At 39.9% G+C, this 18,822-nt stretch overlaps 1 protein-coding gene and 1 long non-coding RNA gene across 6 annotated transcripts in view; one reads left to right on the forward strand and one right to left on the reverse strand.

Annotated features, from left to right (window-relative positions):
- LOC309665542 (uncharacterized protein) overlaps nt 1–18,822 on the reverse strand; it is a 406,582-nt gene that overhangs the window by 197,016 nt on the left and 190,744 nt on the right. The gene's annotated exons all lie outside the window — the stretch shown is intronic.
- On the forward strand, nt 6,843–17,191 carry LOC309665617. Its single transcript, XR_014266580.1, has 2 exons — nt 6,843–10,366; nt 10,426–17,191. It is a non-coding gene; the product is annotated as an uncharacterized lncRNA (long non-coding RNA).

The following is an 18,822-nucleotide window of genomic DNA, read 5'->3' on the forward strand; positions in this document are numbered from 1 at the left end:
TGAAAAAATGAATGCCCTAGCATTTCTCTAGAGGCCTCTAGATTTCCTCTGTGAGAGTCCTGCTAAACTCTCTTTACACGTGAGCACAGTACCAACACTCTCTGCCGCTGTACAGCTAGACACACAGGCCAGAGCTGATGGGCCTCAAGCCAAATGTAAGCGTCATCCGAGTGCAAAACATGCAACAGCATCCTGGGTGAGCTGTGAACTCCTCCCAACACTGAAGGGAGGCACACTTATTGTGTGTGTTTCTTGAAAAGATTTCATTACAAAAGGGTAATTGACACAGTCAAGAAATGGCCAGGGTCACCCACACTATAGGAGTTACACTTTCCTGGGACTTGCCTGTAAATTGACAGAAAAAGGGGATCCCAGGCAGAAGGATACAAAAGATCAAGATAGAATTCCTGAAATGGGTACAGAGATGAAAATGTCTCGGGGCTCAGAAGAGAGGCTGTGCTTCATGGAAATTCTGGGTCACTTGCTGTGACAAGTAACTCTCAGCTCAGGACTCGCATGTAGAAAACTCCGGAGTCTTCTCTCTAGTAATAAGTCTGACAAATCATGTTTCATTTTCTCAGGAGGTGCCAGGTAATCACTTTGTCTCTAGCTCTAATATAATCACTATGGAAAAGTAGGTGAGAGTACCAGCATGACATCAGAGGGCCTGAGTTGGAATCATGTCCCCATCACCTATTAGCTTCCTCATTTTTCTCAACTACAAGATGAGATACCTACTTATAAATTTGTCTTGATCAATAATTAAGATATTTCAAATAAAAGTGCTTACCACTGAGACAGGCAAGAACAGTAAAATGGATGCTGATTTAGAAGACATTGCTAATGGCCCAGCCACTGCCCATCTTTGTCCCCCGCTTTCTTTGCAAACAGATTTCTGAGAATGCACAGTCAGTGTCTAATTCCAAGCAGTGAATCATGATCTGTTTAGACCTATTCTGACAACACTGTCCCCACTTTCCCAGCCTCCTTTGCAGTTAGAGCTTGTGGGGTGCCCCGTTTCTAGGCAATGAGACCTTAGTAGAAAGTTCCTGGATATTAGGTAGGGTGGGGATGGAGGTAGTTCTGGGAAAGCTTTGGTTTTCTCAGATGGGAGGGGACAGACAATAAAGTAACAAATATGAAGACAAGGCCACAAGAATTAGAGTCACAACCATAAAAACCCTCAGCCACTGAGCAATTAATCAATACTCTAGACTTCTTGTGTCATGAGAAAAATAAATCTCCACCTGTTAGGCATTATCTTACTGTCACCCATTCCTAAAAATGGATTAGGTAGAATAAAGGTACCCAAATTGCACTGATAAAAAATGTTTAATTTCCCTAGAAATATGCTAGCCATCAATATAAAAATGGGAAAAGAAAGAAGCAAACTATGTCAACTAAAGTTTCCTTCCCTCACAGTTCCCTCCAGGGGAGTGTCCTTAAGCCCTGCTTCTCTCCTTCCCTGTTAGAATCTATAATGCCATGCAGAGGCAGTCATGGCTGCCACAAGAAGCCACGTCTTTCTCTGTTTGGGAACCATCTTAATGCTACAGGGAGACAGACACAAGGACAATAAAAACATTTTCCAAGTGTTTACTATATGCCAGGGACTGTTCTCAGAGTGTTACACATATCGACCCATTTAGTACAATTATATGCTGATATTGGTACTTTTTTTTTTTTTTTTTTTTTTGGCTGCGTTGGTTCTTCGTTGCTGCACATGGGCTTTCTCTAGTTGCAGCGAGCGGGGGCTACTCTTTGTTGTGGTGCGGTGGCTTCTCTTGTTGTGGAGCAAGGGCTCTAGGCGCACAGGCTTCAGTAGTTGTGGCATGTGGGCTCAGTAGTTGTGGCTTGCAGGCTCTAGAGCACAGGCTCAGTAGTTGTGGCACACAGGCTCAGTTGCTTTGTGGCATGTGGGATCCTCCCGGGCCAGGGATCGAACCCATGTCCCCTGCATTAGCAGGCAGATTCTCAATCACTGCGCCACCAGGGAAGTCCCCAATTATTATTATTATTTTTTTAACATCTTTATTGGAGTATAATTGCTTTACAATGGTGTGTTAGTTTCTGCTTTATAACAAAGTGAATCAGTTATACATATACATATGTTCCCATATCTCTTCCCTCTTGCGTCTCCCTCCCTCCCACCCTTCTTATCCCACCCTCTAGGTGGTCACAAAGCACCGAGCTGATCTCCCTGTGCTATGCGGCTGCTTCCCACTAGCTATTTATTTTACGTTTGGTAGTGTATATATGTCCATGCCACTCTCTCACTTTGTCCCAGCTTACCCTTCCCCCTCCCCATGTCCTCAAGTCCATTCTCTAGTAGGTCTGTGTCCTTATTCCCATCTTGCCCCTAGGTTCTTCATGACCATTTTTTTTTCCTTAGATTCCATATATACGTGTTAGCATACGGTATTTCTTTTTCTCTTTCTGACTTACTTCACTCTGTATGACAGACTCTAGGTCCATCCACCTCACTACAAATAACTCAATTTCGTTTCTTTTTATGGCTGAGTAATATTCCATTGTATATATGTGCCACATCTTCTTTATCCATTCATCTGTCGATGGACACTTAGGCTGCTTCCATGTCCTGGCTATTGTAAATAGAGCTGCCATGAACATTTTGGTACATGTCTCTTTTTGAATTATGGTTTTCTCAGGGTATATGCCCAGTAGTGGGATTGCTGGGTCGTATGGTAGTTCTATTTTTAGTTTTTTAAGGAACCTCCATACTGTTCTCCGTAGTGGCTGTATCAACTTACATTCCCACCTACAGTGCAAGAGGATTCCCTTTTCTCCACACCCTCTCCAGCATTTATTGTTTGTAGATTTTTTGATGATGGCCATTCAGACCGGTGTGAGATGATATCTCATTGTAGTTTTGATTTGCATTTCTCTATGATGAATGATGTTGAGCATTCTTTCATGTGTTTGTTGGCAATCTGTATATCTTCTTTGGAGAAATGTCTGTTTAGGTCTTCTGCCCATTTTTGGATTGGGTTGTTTGTTTTTTTTGATATTGAGCTATTTTTTTTAACTTTTTATTTTACATTGGAGTACAGCTGATTACCAATATTGTCATAGTTTCAGGTGCACAGCAAAGGGACTCAGCCATACATATACGTGTATCCATTCTCCCCCAAACTCCCCTCCCATCCAGGCTGCCACATAACATTGAGCAGAGTTCCCTGTGCTATACAGTAGGTCCTTGTTGGTTACCCAATTTAAATATAGTGTTATTAACCCCATTTTACAAATGGAGAAACTGATGCACAGAAGAGTTAAGTAACTTGCCTAAGGTCACACAGCTAGAAAGTGATGGAAGGAGGATCCAAACTCAAGCAAACTGAGTGTGAATTTAAGCAGTATGTGCTAGCACCTCTCCCTCTGAGATGGCAATAAGCATGATGTTCAGCAAGATAAGGAGTTGAAATTGACCTGATAAATTGATCTGGCAGGGACCTTTTAAAAACCCCAAATCTCGTATTTTGCCAAGCCATCTATTTATCAAGCTCTTCGAGGTATCCAGCTAATAAGGGAATAGGTCAGTCAGTTTAGAAAGTTAGACAATCTAAACATCTACCAACTACTAGAAAAGAATGGAAGGTGTTTAGCTTTGAAAACGATGATGAAGGGACCCATCAAAGGGGAGAGAAACTCTCCAGAAGAGAGATATGAAGGGAGCAATGCAGAATTTAGAAGGTCGGGTAACATTTATCCCCACCTATATCAGCTCTCTTGGCTGTCAGATGTGGCTCTTACTCTTCTATTTTCCCCCCAAGATACTGAGTTGAAATCTGCCTACCATCAGTATTCTCATCTAACCTGGGTAACTGCCCCTCTGTATCCTTAAGCAACAGTCTAGAAGTAGAACAAGCTCGAGCCTATTGTTGGGGAGCAGAGTCACTACATTAGTTTGGGCAAGTTGTCCTGTTTGGGATGGATAACTCAGTTGAACAAGGCAACTGTAAAATTCTCTTTCATATTGTACCTGAAGTAAATTATGTACAATTTCATTTCAAGAGAAAGGAATGGTTTAAGTGACCAGTAAGAGCACCTTTTGTTTCTATTGGTTCTTGGTAACCATATTAGCTTTTCTAATGGAGTCCAAATTCATCTTTGCTTGCATACTCATTCATTCAAGATACAAACTATTGCATTCCAGCAATGTGACAGGCATGGTGTAAAATCATATTAACAGAGCAAGAGATGTGCCCCATATCCCTTCTATTTCTTTCTAGAGGTTTTAGGAGTGGAAACTAAATTTTATGCTGGTACATTAATGTATCTTATATTTACCGGTGCTCGTGAAACAGAACCTTGAATTCTCTGATAAGCATGACAGTGGCAGAGTACAGATAGGCAGCTCTTCTGGAAAGGGCCTGTTTGGAAAGTAATTAGCAGTGGCATTGAGAAATGACTGATGGCTGAGGACAATAAAGTATTTAAGGCAGGGGTTCCAAAAAGGGAAGCCTGACCTAGAAAGCATTTGATAAATGCCTGAAGGATTTCACCCCAGCAACCCACTGTTTCTTACTCTGAAACACCTATTCCTTCCTTGAGTCCATGCCCCACCCCCAGACTGTCTACTGCAGTCAGGGACACACACACGCCCTCAACAAGGACTATCACCACCCACACTGACCCCTCCCCCCAAAACACAGATTTAGGGAATTAAAAACTGCTTTCTCCTTGCAAACACACACACAAAACAAGGCTGCTAGATTAATGTCATCCCTAAATTGTCTGTCCCGATGGGTGATCACTGCTCTGAAGGAATCTGTCTGCATGTATTTTATTGATCATCTTTAAGAAACCCAGCAACCTCACCACTTTTTAAAGAGCAGAAACAGGTTCTGCTATCTCAGAGCATACGAAGCCACACTGGGGCTATTTTTAAGGGGAAAAAACCCCTGCCTACTTAAAAAGAGAGAGCGAGAGAGAGAGGCCATCCAAATTTATGTCAATAAACTAGATAAAAGCTGACAGAATAAATTTGGATCCCAACCCCTCCTTTTTTGACACCAAGAAAAAGAAAGGAGTCTAGGGCCATGAAGAGCATGCCTACCGCTCCATTCTGGAAGAATGACACTGAATGAGATGTGAGGAGACAAGGTGGCAGGTCGGAACACAAGTTTACCTTCAATGTGGGATGTATGTTAATGCTTCCTTCATTGTGGCTCTGTGGCCATCACCTGGTCGAAAAGCCTTATGATCAGTAGAAGTCTCCACCACTCATGGAAATGAAGGGGGTGATTCAGGAAGAAAACTCCAGGTGGTGACATGGTCCACCTCTCCTCCACATTTGCGACAATTGCCCTGTTCAGGTTCTCACCGCCTTTGGCAGCACCACTTGCCAGAAACCTTAATAGAGATGAAGAAAAGCAAAACTGCCGGCTTCAATAGCAGCCCACAACAGATGAATATATTTCCAAATTAATCGAGTAAGAACATTTGGCCATGTCTGCCAGATTTATTTTATTGTACGATTTGCAGGCTAATAATGAAGACTGAGTTCTTAATTATAAGATTTGCATTTCTCCACTCCATCATAAAAGCTCATACAAAAGCTGGTTTTTTCCTTCACTGAAATAAGAGTTTAAATGCATGACGGAGAAAGGACAGATTGGCAAATCAAACGCCTTCCTAACTAGTATTTCTTAAGGACTAAAGGTCCTTCTCAAGTTACCAAAAGGTATAAGTTATAAAATTCAGCTCTTGGTCTCACAATTTTGGAAGTTCCATTTCTTGTACTACAGGCAGGAAGAAAAGGTGGTGCACTTGTTCGTACATGAAGAAGCCCATGTTAACTCCCCATCACCTGAGATGTGCACTGTGAGTCATTTCACAGGGTGGATTTTAGTTTTGAGCGAAACCCCAAGTGTAAATGATTTGGCGGGTGTGAGGAGACAGACTGAGAATGGGGATACCGCCCCAAACTCCTGAAAAAAATGGGTGTAACAGGTTCAAAACTAAAGAAGACCCAGAGTGCTCACCTCCAAAGCCCTTTGATGCCACATGTTGAGCACCTGCTTGAAACCTCCACTTACTAGCACTGACTCACTGGAGGACAAAGCTCTAGCTTTAGACAAGCTGTGTGGTGGACCAGTTGTGGGAGACCAAAGCACAGGACTGGCTGTTGTCAGTGTTTTAGAACAATGCAAGAGAAGAGAAGCTTGCTCCTGGGAAGGGGGTTTCTTTGGGACAGAGAACTAGAGAGAGGCCACCAGACAAGAAGGTTCTTGAGGGTAGAAGAAATTGGAGTCTGTGAAGGGTCTTGATTTCAGACTTTAGCTACTGGTCAAAGACAAAGGTTGAACAGAAAGCAAGAATTTTTTAAAGCACATTTTTTAAAGTGGCTGAAAAAGAAGAAGAAGATGGAAATATCCATGTCAGTGGCTCTTGAACATTAGCATGTATCAGAATCCCCCGGAGTGTTTGTTAAAGTACAGCTGCTGGGCCCACTCTGAATAGGAGGCCCAAGGTGAGGCTTTGAGGGTGTACGTGTCTGACAAGTTCCCAGCTGATGCTGATACTGTTAGTCTGGGGACCACATTCTGAGAACCACTGATTCACATCAGGGTTTCTCACTCTCAGCATGATTGACATTTGGGGCCAGATAATTCTTGTTGTGAGGAACTGTACTGTGCATTGTAGGATGTTTAGCAGCAACCCTGGCCTTTACCCACTAGATGCCAGTAGCAACCCACACACATGTGACAACCAAAAATGCCTCCAGACATTGTCAAATATCCCACAGAGGGGAACATTGCCCACTGAAAACCACTGATATACACACACACACACACACACACACAAACACACACACGTATACCTTTTCAGATTCTTTTCCCTTATAGGTTATTAAAAAATATTGAGTATAGTTCCCTGTGCTATACAGTAGGTCCTTGTTGGTTATCTATTTTATATATAGTAGTGTGTATATCCAACGCCATTTTTACTTTGGAAACTAAGAATAATGATAGTGAATGTAGCATTCAGTAAATGTTAGCTCATATCCTCTTCTTTTGTCCACATAGGATTTCATCTCTGGCCTTATTCTGATACTCTTGGGAGTATAAGATTAGTGCTGACGAAAGTGAGAATTTTGTCTGTATAAGGTTTTCTGGATTGGACCCAGAGGTTTTTAACTGCTGTAGTGAATTACTTGTTCCTTAAAGCCTGGGGTATCACGCCAAAATTGTTTGAGTTGAAAAAGGTTATTTACAGTATTTTCCACATAACTGACTTTTTCAGCCAACTGATTTGCCTACAGTAGAACATCGCCAATTTATGCTAGTGACTGAGAGAACACTGGATATTACAAATTTAAGAATTAGCAAGTATGGGAAGGGAAAGCATGAAATTAAAAGCAATTAGGGCCGTCTCATCGCAAAAGGGACTTGATTAGTCCATGCTTATTATTTATGGTAGTGATTTATAACACGTCACCATTTATTTTGTAACGAAACCTTCGTGATGTGACATTTTACTCTCATCTTCCAAGAAGGATGGACAAAGCTGCCACAGAATTGGTAAAGCTCATCAGCTTTCCTGATCGACCCATTCATTCACTCAGCATTTACTGTTCTATGCCCCTGGCCCTGTGCAAAGTACATCTAAGCACAATTTTAATGGCTTTTTTCTACTGCTATCAGACTCATAGATTTTCACTGGAACCCAGAAAGCATTGAAAATACAAAGAAGAAAACAGAAGAACACCAGTAATCTCATCACCTAGAGATGACCACTGTTAACATTTGCCATGTCTACTTCCAATATTTTTCTATTGCATACACACATAAAGAAAATGTGAAGTATGTAAATATCTTTGCATAATTAAGATCATGTTTTATTTTCAATTTTGTGTTCTGGTTTTTCACCTAGCTGTTGATGAGGACATACCAAATTATATATGTAACTTAATTATTGCCGCACATTTAAAGTGTATCTTACAGCTAGTGGGAAGCAGCCACACAGCACAGGGAGATCAGCTCTGTGCTTTGTGACCACCTAGAGGGGTGGGATAGGGAGGGTGGGAGGCAGACACAAGAGGGAGGAGATATGGGGATATATGTATACGTATAGCTGATTCACTTTGTTATAAAGCAGAAACTAACACACCATTGTAAAGCAATAAAGATGTTAAAAGTTTTTTTTAATTTAAAAAATAAAGTGTATCTTCAAGTCATCGCTTATGTCAACCTAGTTAATACTTAGAAAGCAGCAGTTGTTTAGTTGCAATTATTTGAAAATAAATTAAAATTGTTCCAATAGTCCAAACTGGTTTTGCATCATTAGAAGTATGACATTTGTATATTTTTCTGAATGGCTGAAAATAACTCAGTATAGAAGACTAGACAAATTCAGTTCAAAGCTGGTATTACTCGCACTGGCTACCAAAGTGTTATCTTCCTGGTGTAAGCAGCAACAACTTCAGGGAAACAGGAACAAGCACTGGTTCAATCTATACTTAGCCTCCTAATGAAATGGAGCTTCCTCAGTCATTACATTGTGTTATAATTTCCATAGCCATTTTCAGCCCACTTCAATGTTGGAGAACTTCGATTAGAAGTTCCAGAAAAATAATTCTTGTTTGCATTGTTACTATTTCTATTTCACAGGTGAATGAATTGTAGCACTAAATGGGTAGGTGATTTTTAGAGGACTACATAGGAATTGAATTTCTTACCATCCCTAAGGATTTTTTTTTAAATCCTTGATCTCCTACCCACTCTCTCAAATGAAGACTAAAGTTGTGCCTGAAGGAAACAGATGTGGTGGAGTCATTTTCAGTTGAAACTATGGCCACCACACGAGAATAATTGGCTTTAATTAATGTGTTTAACAGCTTTAAGCTGACTATGCATTTGCACAACTCCCCTAAAAGCTTCCTAACAGCATCCTCTAAAGTGTGCCTAACAATCTGAGAAAGTCCCTCAGAAGCACTTCAGTAGTCGTGATAGAAATATTTCACCCAGTGCTATTTAAAGCATGTTAACATCTTTTTTGTGTTCAGTTCTACAAGACACCTAATACTGCTCACAGTAGGTTCTCAATAAATGTTCACAATCACATATTCTTAGTGGAAATTTAAATGGCTACTGAGTTCTTTTATCTCCAGAATTGATGATTTGCGGTCTTTTCATTGATATTCCCTGGAAAACTGCTGTAGTCTTGTAATTTCTATTGTAAGTCTGAGGCATTCAGAGTTAATAAAAGAGAAGCAAGAAGTCCTTTGTTCTGTTTCTTCCAGTTCATAAATTAATCTCTTTGGTGTGTGTTCATATATTGAGGCAAGGTAAATTCCTTTGTGATGCCCAGAAAATAATATAACAGGAGTTAATGCAGAGAGTTCTTTTCCAGGGAAAGAAAATTCACCCTTAGTGGTCCTGCTCTGTGCCTGCCCTGAGCTGGCAACATTACACTATCTCATTTGAACCTTGCAATGACGTTATAGTAAAGAAAAAGAGGCTTAGAGCGTTAAGTCTAGGATCCGACCTGATCCTACATCTGTCTGACTTCAAGCTTGTGTTGTTTCCACCTCAGCATGAACTATTTAACAATCATTGCATAATCCAATAGATTTCCAATGCCGCAGTATATGCCAAGTGGCCACGAGGTCCAAGGAGCTGGCCACAAAGGAGACCCAGCTGGTTCCCTGCTCTCCAGGAAGTATGTTCTAGAACTCATATTATTTTACAAGAATGCAAAGTCTAGATAAAGTCTGGAGCTTTTTTCCTTCATTCGTCAATGTACCAGATAATGTGCTAAACACGTGGGATACTTTTGTAAAATCTTAGGAAAAAAGAACTTTGGAGTCCTCCAAGTGAAATCCATACTGGGTCAGGGTTCCACAATAGTGCCCCACAGAATATCCTGACTCTTTCCAACAAAGAAAAATGTCAGCCCAGGAATAGAAAACCACGAACCCCAAAATATTCCAATGCCAACCCTGTCTATAACTGCATCCCTAGGGCAGCAGGGTTCCTAAAATCATTTATTCATTCAGCAAATGTGTTTCGAGCATCCACTTTTTGCCTGATACAACTGTACTTACTCGGGATATATCAGTGGAAAAAGCAGGAGATTCTAGCCCTTGGGGAGCTTGAATTCTGGAAGGATAAAGACAAGAAACAATAGACATAATAAATAAGCAAATCATACAACAGATATCAGGAGGTGACTAGGACTATAGAAAAATATCCAGTATTGCAAAGGGACTCAGGAATGTGCAGATGGTACGCGCTGCAATTTTAAATCGGACAGTCAGGTTGGACTCCACGGAGAAGCTGATATTTGAGCAAAGGATTAAATGAAGTTAAGTGGCGAGCCATGTACACATCTGGGGAAGAAGGTTCCTGAGAGACGTACAAAAGTCCTAGTGCTTAGCCATGTGCACATCTGGGGAAGAAGGTTCCTGAGAGACGTACAAAAGTCCTAGGACAGAAGCATGCTTGACAAGTTTGAAGAAGCAAGGAGGGCTGTGCTGCCCGGGTGAAGTGGACATGAGGCACAGTAATAGGATGGAGAGGGGCATGGGGTCTGACTATGAAAGGCTTTGTACAACAGTGTAAGGACGGGGTTTTATCCCAAGTGGCATCTACTGCTAGATTTTGAGTAGAAAAGTGACATAATATGACTAACACATTAAAAAGGCTCACTCTGGATGCTATATTTTGAGTAAACAGTAAAGCAGTGGGGGATGGGCAGAGGGATATGGGCAGAAGCAGGAGGCCCATGTGACAAGGCTATCAAGTAAGAGGGGAGGTGACAGAGCCCTGGACCAGTGGGAGTAGCCAAGGTGGTGAGAAGTGGCCAAATTCTGGCATATCTGGAGATACACTGCAGAAAGAACTAAAAGTATTTTCTGATAAACTGGATGTGGGGTATGAGAGAAAGAAGAGTGAAAGATGACTTCTCTGGTCTGGGCCTGAGCAGTTGGAAAGATGGATTTGCTGTCACCTAAAATGAGGAAAGCAGGGTTTTTTAAGAGGTGGATTCAGAAGCTCAGTTTTAGAGACATTAAATTTGAAATATCTATTAGACATCTAAGCAGAAAATAATCAAAAATATCACTTTGGAGGCAGTAAGAGAGATCTGATGGGATGATGTGAATTTGGGAGTTATTTTTTATTTGTTTGTTCATTTAAGCCACAAGACTGTATGAGATCACAGATAGAGCATCCAAGGAGTCTGCCCTGGGCGCGCCAATGTTAAGAGGTCTGGGAGATGAGAAGGAACGAGCAAAGGCACCTGAGAAGGAGTAGCCAATGATGTAGAAAGAAAACAGAGGGCATGGTATCCTAGAAGCCAGTGGAAGAAAGTCTCTTAAAGGGAAGAGAGAGCAATGTGTCCTTTGCTGCAGAACTAAGATAAGCACTGAGAAGTGACCACTGTATTTAGCAATAAGGAAGACATCAGTGACCCAGACAAGAGTAGTTTGAGGACAGTAGGGGGATAAAAGCCAAATTGAAAAGAGATGGGAGGAGAGAAATTGGAAACTGAGTTTAGACCACTCTGCTTCAAAGAGTTTTGCTGCAAAGAAACTGGGCAACAAGAGGTGGAAGAAGTGAAGTCAAAGAAGAGTTGTTTTCTTGCTTGTTTTTGGTTTTGTTTTGGTTTTTTGTTTTTAGTAAGATAAAAACAGCCACATGTTTGAATGCTGATGGTAATGACCCAGTAGACCAGTAAAACAAACAAACAAACAAACAAACAAAACCCTAATGACGTCAGAGAGGGAGGGGAGAATTTCTGGAGGAATGTCCTTGAGTAGCTGAGAGAATACGGGACCCGGTGGCTGAGATAGGGGTACAGACACCCACCCATGGTCACAGCTAGGACAGCAGAGTATGTGGGTGCAGACCCTAGAGGGCTTTGAAAGTAAATGTCATGAGAAGCTGTGGAAATGCTCTTCCAATGCCCGAATTTTCTCTGTGAAAATGAAGGCAATGAAAGTGTTGAAGCTTGGGGAGGAGGAAAGAGTAAACTAGCTGTCAAGCAGAGCAGAATAGGGAAAGTTTGGAATGATTGTCGGTGGGCACTCAGAGCCCAGATGAGGTTCAAGGTCAAGAATTTAAGGAGACTAGTCAGCTTCATTACGTAGTTTTCTTAAGTCATATGGGTGCTGGCCTGGAGAAATTAGAGAGTTGGATTTAACCAGAGTTGTGGTTTGGAGAGTACAAGTGAGTACAATGAAGAGAATGGGACAAAAGAAGGATTAGAGCCACCAAGCATGGAGGTTATGCTGGACATAGGTCAGTGAAAGTGGCAGGTCACTGGTTGATTAATCCCTCCTATTTGAACAGATTCTGCAAAGGAGACCCAAGGTGGCATGTGTTACATTCCTGAATAGTTACTGGTGACCTTGTACATTCAGGCTCCTGGACCAAAACAGTGAAGGCCTGGACAGAGCCAGCACTAGTCTCTGCTCCTCATCCATTGTGTGACTTTGCTCCCATGACATTATCTCTGTGTATCTTTTTTTCTCCCATCCACAATTTAGAGATAATACCTTCCTCATGGGATTCTGAAAACTTACTGAAAACGTGGGTAAAGACTTCAAAATCCTTGAGTAAAAGCATAAGCATTTTGATAAATTAACTTAAAGATTAAATTTAAAATGCTTTTATATTTGAATTCTTTGCAGAAGTGTGTTCTCCACATGGTTTATACAAAAATACATCTATCCTTATTACTTGTGTAAATAAATCTTATGACATCAATTGCTTCCACTCCCTTTCTTTTAAATTTCCTTCACTTTTGCCAATTTAACATCTGATGTTGAGATGTCAAGAATTGAATGCAGAATTTAGAATAGAGATACTAGTCTCCTGGCAGATTTATTATATTTTTAAAAAAAAAAAAGAAAGGGAACTGCTATGTAACAGACAGTACACATTTAGTATTCAATTTAATCTTCCAAACAATGTAATAGGTTTGCTACGATTATCAGCCTTATTTTACAATGAAAAAACTGAGCTCAGAGAGATAATGGAATTTGTTCAAAGATACATAGATTGTAACTGGTGAGCCCAGACTTGAGCACTGTTATACACGAATCCAAACTACATACCCTTACTTGCCGTTCTATTTCAGTAAAACTCTAAATGTATGAAATGGATTAAAGCCAGTGTGGTTCCACTTTAGAAAAGACGTTTCCAAAATGGAAAAACTGAGAATTACAGAGAACCCGTGCTACACTACTCAAGGAAGCTTAAACTGTTCATTTCCCACACAGAATGAACTGACAGCTTCTTTCCCTGCTCCCCTCCCCCCGGTACCACCCATGCACCTATGTTCCCACCACAGAGGAAAAGGGTCATCTACAGATGGGAGAAAAAGGAAGTAACTTACGAAATAAATTCAAAGAAGTTCTCACAACCAGTAGTATGGGAAACAATAGGATTATTTGGTGGGAGGGCCACACTCAGGGGAGGAAATACAGATTTTGGTAAAGGTCTGCATTCTTGCCAGTGCTTAGCACTGAGTGCTTAGTAAAGCTCTGTTCAATGACCAGAGGGACTGGTCACGTTGGTGAAAAGATAAGTGGAAACATGGATTCAACCTGTACGAGTGAGTTGGAATGCTTTCATAAACTGAATTCCATTTTGATTTTGTTTTCATTGTTGTTTCTAAAAGATGCTTTAGGGCCCTTAAATTTAAGGGCTCTGCATCAGAGACAAAATAGTAAATAAGGAGAAAATAATGTCACACTCGGGGCCGGCAAGTTTCTCAAACAGCTGTAGCCAAATTGTGAAGTGTTTTGAGTTGCTGAAAAGCTGGCTGAATGAAGCTAGACTGGTGAGAAGGTAGCCAGCCAAGTGTAATATTTCACCGTAATTTACAGGTATTTTAATAGTGTGTCTAATTCTTGAAAACCAAAACTCCTTTCCTGAAGCAACAAACTTCCCCTAGTGGAAGGATTCATATATCTTTCATATACCTGTCAATTCCTAAACAATGCGCCCTAGAAATAACAGCATTGTATGTTCATAACAAAGTGCGCTGAAAGTGGATTCTATTTGAATGAAGCAGAAAACCTGACATAAAATGGAACCTGTTCATTCAAGCTGTTTGAATGCCTTTTATGGGAGATTAAGGTAAGAGAAAAATTAGAAGAGTTTTGTACTGCCAGTTTGTTCATTTGATAAAACCAGAATTTCCTTAGGAAAAGTAGTATATAAAATCATCATGTTACTATAGGCCCTTCCCATGCCGAGAGAATATGTTTTCTTTTATGATAGGAGTTACTTTAGAGCAAATTATCCCACAATTCTCTGCAAGAGGGAGGGGACGAGGCAAGTGGGTGTTTAAAGTACGTCATGTTTATCTGCCCCTACACGTAGCCAATTATCTGCCATCCCACAGGCCAGACACAGTGCCCACCTCTCCTGAAATACCACGTAGACCAACCGTGTCAGCAAATTCACACCTGTAATGCTCTCACATCAACCAAGAGACCATTTTACCCAGTCAGCCTGGGAAGAGAGAGGCCTACTTTCAGCCCAACCACAACAATTATAATTATCAAATCTTGAGATAATTTATTCCAGTGGGGAATAAATGCTCTGGGTTCAAATAGTCATCTCCTCATTCTTACGGACCGCAAGAGTGCTTCTCTCTGTAAGCTGTACTCCAAGCAGAGAAATGTCTTTTCAGCATATCCTTGAGTTAAATCAGCACATCTGTGGCAAGAAGCCCAGGGAGACACGAGGTACCGCTTTGCCATCCTCATCACATTCTCCTGCAAATATATCCCTAGTGAGGCCTGAGAGCCCCACAAAACTGCTCTTGCAATCAGCGTGCAGTGCAAATGGAATCTCTGTCATTAGAAAGAAGGACTTTCTCATTTCTAACCAGTTCTGCATCCGAGGCCCCATTCTAGGTGGCATGTCTTTTGTCTTGAGGGAAAATGGTATTAACTTAGGAACACCAAAGGCAGATTTCTGGGTCTGGTGGCAAATCTCAATTTATGCTAAGTCTGGCCACAAAATTGGCTCACATGCTCTGGGCAAAGCATCCCTGAGGCTTATGTGCTTCCTTTGTAACTTACGTGTTTCTTTCCATATAACAACACAACGGTGTGGTTTACTCTTAGAATCTGCAGCCAAATGTGCAGTTGAGTCCAGTAGGGTATGTGAGGTCTGGGAATGCAACGAAACTCCGGCCTCCCCTCATTGTTCCACTCACTCATGAATGGGAGGTTTCCCGTGGTGCCTTGTTGATTGGTGTGTGATGCTGTTTATTTTCTAAGAAGGCATAGTGTTGTTGTCTTTTACCTAGTGAAAAGATGATATAATCTTATATCACTGTGAAGAGACTGAAATAATTTAAAAGAATTTTCTTCATAGCCAAACAGTAGTTCACATAAAAGATAGAAACAGTCTACCAAAGACTATAAAAGGCAAAAAAAAACAGTATTTCCAAAGGCTTGGATAACTTCTAGTATGAATATCTACAGGGTTGGGGGCGGGGGAAAATGCTGAGATAGAAAGAAGAGAAAGAACAGTGAAGAAAGTCAGCTGTTGGATGAAATCCAGTTCCTCAATCCCTAGACTCAATGAAAAGAAAGAAAGAAAAACCCTCTATATCACTCTGAAATGACTGACCCAGCCAACAAGGATGTGGCACTCATAGACTTGGGATAAAATCAAATTGTCTTCTGGGAAGATTGGATTATGGCAAAGAAATCTTCTGAAGGGAATGATTAGCTGGAATAGGATAGTGATTCTCCAGAACAAAAGAAAAACTTGCCTGACTTCTCAAAAGAAAAAAGCCAAAAAGCACACAATGGATGTGCAGCTAGCGAATGGCTGTCTACAAAATGCCCAGAACTGCATGCCCAATTATTTCACCAGTACTTTGTGGCTTTCTTGTAACCCACTGTTCTGAGGGCAGCAAACACAGGGCAAAGCATTTTACAGATAGATGATAATGGTTTTCAGTGTTTCTCAAATTGGCTCAAAGCCCATACTGTGTAAACTGCTAAATAAAAGCCCATATGTAATTCTGAATCTCTTGCAGGCCCTGAGACTCTGTGTGCTGCTAATAATTACAGAGACTGGATAATTAACTTCTGACATAAAAAGGAATGAAGGTGAGAAAAGAAAATGCAGACCTTATCAACCTTTACTTAAGGCAAGGGCACAAATTGACATAAACCCTGAGGCATTCATTTGGGAAAAAAGCACTACAGCCTTTCTCTCCAATGCTTCCCTATAAGAAAGGGAAGAAATTTCTCCACGTTCACACTACTATTCTTTTCCAATATTTCCCAGTGTTACATTCTTATTCATTTAAATTTGTTTGGACAGCCTTGCCTTATCAGTCCTAAGATTCTTTAAAGAAGACATAGGCCCATGGCACCTGAGAGCATGGAGTGTTAACAGTCCCTCTGGAACAGAAGACTGGCTTGGCCTCTGCCTGCAGTCAGCAGAAAGGCTGAAATGGAGCCCTCTGCAAATTACAGAGTGTTGAAGAGCTGTTGCTTCCATTAAAAACAAAAACAAAAAAACCTGAAAAGCCTGGGGAAAAAGCACGAAAGTTTGCCATATGTCCAGGGCTCTAAGGGGGGATCAAAGTAAACTCATGAGACATCAAACCCCAGGCAGGCAGGGTCTCAATCTACACTAATTACACGGTAAGGCATCCTGACGACAAGAAATTAAGATACAGACCTCTCCACAACCACTGAAAATGTTAAGGCTCTGGAGGAAGCAGCCACAAAAGTACTCTAGGAATATTTTCACAACCAAGATCTCAAGGGACTCCTGTGGGGAAAAGTCGCTCAGCTGAAGAGGAACTCAGAGCAAAAATTTTAAATCTCCTAAGAAAAGGTAGTGCCCTGAGGGACAAAACAGATTCCCCTGAGAAGTTGGCCCCTGAGAGCTGAAAAAGACCATAAAATAAACTATTTAGAAGTATTAAGAAACTAAAACAATAACTAGAAACTATGAAAAAAGCTCCAGCTGAGCTTTAATAACTAAATAGAAATTCTGTGAATATAAAAATTGTTATTATAATTTAAAATTCAATAGATAACTATAATTTTCACAGCAGATAAGGAAATATATATTTTCATAAGTGAAAATAACAACCAGCTAGAAAACAAAATGGAATAAGTGATTCCATATGGAATAGCATTGAAAAAGATAAAATACCAATGAATAAATGTAAGAAATGAACAAGATCATTATGAAAAAAACCTTAAAATGCTACAAAAAGACACAAAAGAAGACAGGAACACATGGAAAAATACACCATGTTCTTGAGAAGGAAGACTCATAATCTTAATTCTCCTTAAAGAAATGTATAAATTTAACAATCCCTAAAAGTTAGTTTTTTTAATTAGATGGGTAGATCTTTAAGTTCATATAGAAAAATAATAAAATACAATAGTCAGGAAAAAAACTGAAAAAAAAAAAGATCAAAGGGGGGATTAGTATTATCAGATATTAAAACATTTTACTAAATACCAATAATCAAATCAGTATTGTAGTGAGACATGAATAGACCAGTGATATAGAAAAGGAAATCCAGAATAGACCCAAATACCTATGGTAATTCACTATATGATAAAGATGGAGTCTCACGCCAGTGGAGAAAACAGATTAATCAAGAAAGTGTTGGGACGATTCAGTAGCCATGTGGAAAAATAAAGTTAAATATGTAATTCCTACCTCACACTAGGGTAAATTACACATGGAACAAAGATTTAAATATTTTTTCAATGAAGTGATAAAAGTAGCAAGAGAAGACATGGGAGAATTATGTTGTAAGGTCATTTTATCTATGACTCAAAATCCAGAATCTACATGTGATAAGGTAGATTTTCATGTACATTTTGGATTTTGAGTCATAGATAAATTTAATTACTCAAAAAAAATTTTTAATATTTTTGGAGATAAAAATTATAAGTAAAGTCAAAAGACTACTGAAAAACCAGAAAAATAATTTTCAAGTCATATTAGAGACAGAGAATAACCTCCCTAATACATAAAAGAGTCTTAGAATTGGTAAGGAAAAGAACAACTCAATATAATAATTGCCAAAAGATATGAACAGAGAGTTCACATAAAAATAATGGTTCTCAAACATATAAAAAAAAGATTCTCAGTTCACTTAAAATAATAGAAAATTAGGATAGCAATACACTTAGAAAACTTTTTCACTTATCAGATTGGCAAAATTTCAAAAGTTTGATCACACCTCAGTAAGACTGTGAAGAAATAGGAACTCCATGCATTTCTTGAGTGAAGTAAATTGGTACAACACCTAACGAGGACAATAAGACAATATCTATCAAATTACAAATGAATATACCCTTTGACCTGACAAATTCACTGCCACACATTTGAAGTAACTCATGTAAAAGCTATGTGTAATAGGAAAAGTAAGGAAACAGTCCAAATACCTACGAATAGGGGCTGGTTAAATAAAGTATGGTACAGGTGTATAATGGAATAGTATGCAGCAGGAAAAAATAAATGAGACTTTTCTGTCTACCACTGTAGAAACATCTGCAAGCTATACTGTTATGTGGGGAAAAAAATCAATATACAGAACAGTGAATAAATATGCTAACTTTGGTGTGTCAAGGGGAAAAAGGGATGGAAGTCTAGTGAAATATCCATGTTATATTCAAATATGCATACAGAAACTCTGGAAGCAGACAAATTTACCAAAAATAAGAGTTACTTTTGAGGGGATTGGCTATCGAGGATGGAAGAGCGACTTTTCACTATATCCCTGTTAATACTTTCTGGGTTTTGAACAACGTGAATGTATTACTATATTCAAAAAAACTAAATT

The sequence above is a fragment of the Balaenoptera physalus genome, assembly GCF_965194825.1.
Source record: "Balaenoptera physalus genome assembly, chromosome: 8".
NCBI lineage: Eukaryota > Metazoa > Chordata > Mammalia > Artiodactyla > Balaenopteridae > Balaenoptera > Balaenoptera physalus.